This window comes from Platichthys flesus, chromosome 16 (genome assembly GCF_949316205.1).
Source record: "Platichthys flesus chromosome 16, fPlaFle2.1, whole genome shotgun sequence".
Taxonomy (NCBI): domain Eukaryota; kingdom Metazoa; phylum Chordata; class Actinopteri; order Pleuronectiformes; family Pleuronectidae; genus Platichthys; species Platichthys flesus.
The window spans coordinates 20,654,477-20,658,538 of record NC_084960.1 but is presented as its reverse complement, the minus strand read 5'-3'; the positions used below and the strand labels follow the sequence as shown (position 1 = coordinate 20,658,538).

General features: G+C 45.9%; 1 pseudogene; it reads right to left on the bottom strand.

Moving 5' to 3' along the window:
• Positions 1–773: 773 nt before the first annotated feature.
• Positions 774–3,340, bottom strand: LOC133971010 (centrosomal protein of 83 kDa-like; annotated as a pseudogene).
• Positions 3,341–4,062: the final 722 nt, after the last annotated feature.

Genomic DNA, 4,062 nt, shown 5'->3' with positions numbered 1-4,062 from the left:
CGAAGAATAATACTGATGATAAGAAGTATGGGGAATGCTAGTATATGTGCATGCATTGCATCACTGCACACATAATAATCAGCTGGAATGTGCGGGTGGATGAATAGTCCGTTGAAAAGAGGAAAACTGGATACATTTGTGCGCCCAGAGCAGATTTTCTGCAGGAAAAACTCATTAAGAAAACTGCAGCGAAACTATTTTGTCCTTCAGGGGCATCTCAAGTCCCCCAGTCGAACTTTAGCACAAAATCAAGAGGGGTTGCAATACTGATAAGGAAAAATATACCATTTATCCACACAAACTCTCTCTGCACACAGATGCAGATATTTAGTAGTAAATAGAAGACTTAACTCCATATCAATAACCTTGATGAACGTGTACAGGCCCAACTTTGAGACCACTGTTATCCCAAATGAAGCTACTGAGAAAAATTAACTGCAGTACACCTGACAACACTGCAATGATTGACCCCTTTGCAAAGAGGCTTCTCCTACTGATGTGTGTCTGTGGAGGGCAGTTCCCTAGAACTGACTACTTAAGAGCCTGCTCAGATGTACAGAAGCCTGGGCAGAGGTAAAGACACATAAAAGAGACCAGTATAAAAGAGGAGATTCACAGAATCATCACCTAGAAGGAAGCATTTTTTTCTACCTTTTATCACTTTTATCAACATAAATAAACAGATGTCATTGTCATCATCAGCCTCACTACCCTGAAACCCTCATCTCCAGGGGCTTCATGGTTCTTTCTTCTCCAAGAAGTGGTGTTCGTGGTTACTGGCATGTGTGCGCAGCAGCGAGGAGTGCTGGCGCAGGAACACCTTCAGGGAGACCAGTTTGACCACTGAAAGGAGCCTACCTGTCCAGGATGATCTGTCGAAACTTGTTGTTTCGCTGCTGAAGCTCTTTTAGCTGTTTGTTGAGTTTGGCCTCTTTCCCTGAAGATGAACGTTTCTTGGCTAGAGCTTCTTCCAGTTCCCGTTGTTTTATCTGTGCCTACAGCAACTGGATCTTATCCTGCAGTCTCTTCTCTTTGTCTTTTGTCAGTGTCTCCCTCTTCTGTTTGGCCTCTGATTCCCTCTGCAGTCTCTCTTTGATATGAGAATATTTCTGACGCAGCTTTTGTTTCTCCTCCAACCACTCAACCACATCAGCCTTTGTCCTCAGCTCCTCCCTGACTCTGTCCAGGGTTCTTCTTAGCTCCTCAAACTGTGAGCTTTGCTTCTGAAGTCTGGTTTTCAGTTTCTGCACTTCTCTGCAGGCTGACTCCTCACCTTGCTGGGCACCACGAAGATGTTCCTCCAACTCTTCCTTCTGTGCATGATCCGCAGTACCCAGCAGCGCCATCTGCTGTTCCAATGCTGCGAGACGGTTCTCCATCTCCAACTTTTCCTTGAGCAGAGCAACAGTTTTGAAGCTCTCTTCCCCCTGGCAGCCTGCTCCCTACTGATTGTTTCCCTCTCCTTCTTTACCAGGATGTTTTTGAGTTGCTCCTCTGCAGCTTTTAGCACTTTCATATCTTCTTGCAATGTATCTCTCTCCCTCTCCCCCTCTTCTTTAGAGCAGATATACTGCCTTATGTTATCAGTGATCTCTATCGTATGTCTATTCTTCAGACTGTCAATTTCACAGGAGAGGCAGTTGACCTCTTTCTCAGCTTTGTGCAGTTGCACTGTGAGCTGGATATTCTGCTCCTTGTTCAGATCAAGCTTGCTCTCCATCTGCTCGAGCTGCAGTCGTAGAGACTGATTCACCGCCTCTTGTGACTTCACTGAAGCTGGAGACTTTGGGAGCTCTCTGAGCTGGACATGATGCATGTTCTCAAACTGTTGACCCAAGTTTTCATTCTGGGCCGTCAGGTCTACCACCTCAGCCTCCAGCCCCTTCAGCTGGGCAAGGAGCTGGACTTTGTTCAGTTTGTCCAAACCCTGATACTGAGCCCCCTGGTCCTCATTGTCCTGGTACTGTTGCTGTAGCTCAACAATCTCTGCTTTCTGTCCCTCCAGCTCCTCAAGCTTTGAGGTTTGCTGCTGAAATGTGCTTCTAAGGCCCTGCACTTCTCTGCAGGCTGACTCCTCACCTTGCTGGCTCCTACGAAGATGTTCCTTCAACTCTTCCTTCTTAGCAGGATCTGCAAGATCCTGCTGCACCCTCTGCTGTTCTAATGCGGTGAAGGGGTTGTCCAACTCGAATTTTTCCTTGTGCAGGGTCACAGTTTTGCAGAGCTCCTCCCCATGGGCAGCTTGCACCCTTCTGACCATCTCCCTCTTCTTCTCCAGAATGTGTCTTTGCTGATGAATTGCATGTTTTAGCACCTCCAAACCAGCCTGTAGGTCATCCATCTGCCACTGCATTGTGTGTTGCTCCCTCTCCACATCTCCTTTCGAGGGGATAACCCCTAGTTTGACACTGGCAATCTCTGGCCTATGTGAATTCTTCTCCAAAATCTCAACCTCACAGGTAGAGTTGCTTTCTCTTTCAGCTTTGTGCAGTTGCTTTGTGAGCTGCTTATTCTGCTCAAGGATCAGATGAAGCTTACTCTCCATCCGCTCCACTTGTAGTTGCAGGGACTGACGCTCTGCCTCCAATAACTTCACTGCAGCTTGATGCTCTGATAGCTGTCTGATCTGGACACTCTGCGTGTTCTCAGCCTGCTGATCCGAGTTGTCTTTCTGGGCTCGCAGGTCAGCCACCTCCTTCTCCAGCTTCTTCAGCTCAAATTCAAGCTGGGATTTCTCCCTCAGCTGAGCATCATCTCCTTTCCCATCACACAGTGGGTCTGAACCCTGGTACTGAGCGCCCAGGTGCTCCCTTTCCTTCTCCATGCATGTGAGCTTCACCTCATAGTGACTCCTCCTCTTCTTAAGCATTTCAGAATGTTCTTTACTCTGGTGGTCAAACTGGAACTTGATAAAGGTCTTCTCATATTGCAGCTTGTTGTTCATAGATGTGTACTCCTCTGTCTCCTCTTGTTTGTTGAATTTCTCTTGAACTGGATCCTTCCTTTCTTGCTTCACCTGAGTTCTGAGCACCTCCAATTGCTGAGAAGTCACCACCCACTGTCGAAGCTCCTTAAGCTCCCTGGTTTTGTCCATCAGTTCTCCTTGCAGCAAAAGCAGCTGCACTCTTTCCTTCTGAGTCTGTCTGTTGCTCACCAGGTGTTCCTGTTTTCCGAGCAACTGCGTGAACTTATCCTGCAGGCTTTTATATTCAGCCTTCTGCATTTGAAAGTCGGTCATGAGATTTTTGTAATTCATCCTCTCACGATTAAGTATCTTCTGCAACTCAAACTTGCTCAGAGGTACCACAGGTGCCAACTGGCCAAGGGCAGTCAAGGTCATCTCGAATCTGCGGAAAATCTTTTCTCAATCAAGAGGAAAATGTTTGATGGTCCTTCAGAAAATTTGTGATGTGAAAACTGACCTGCTGAAATGCTTTGCTCAAGAAAATGTGTTACTGATCAAAGGAATATGTTACACTGCCGAGATCAAAGACACATGACGTAAATGCAAATATAAAAGGAATGTATCACACTTATATCAATCAATCAATCAAATTTTATTTGTATAGCCCATATTCACAAATTACAATTCATCTCATAGGGGTTTAACAGGGTGTGACATCCTCTGTCCTTAACCCTCAGCAAGAGTAAGGAAAAACTACTAAAAACCCTTTTAACAGGGTCAAAATATGTAGAAACCTCAGAGAGAGCCACATGTGTGGGATCCCTCTCCCAGGACGGACAGAAGTGTAGGAAAACATCATCAAGATTAAAGTTTTCATCAGCATTTGATGAGGGTAAACATCCCGAAGGAAAACTCCAACATGACATGCCAAGGCATAGTTTTTAGTTGCAGCTGGTCGGTGACGCTTTCCAGTCAGCTAGCTCTCATTGGCTAATGTGCTTTTCTGTTGGAGCTGACCGGAACTGACTGACCTTCAGCCCCTGCTATATCGGACAGGGCAAATAGGGTCTGAAATTTACCAAATTAACCTCTAGTGTGCAGCAGCCTAAAGCCAATAGCACCATAGCTACAGCCAATTTTGTTTCAATTATTTGTAA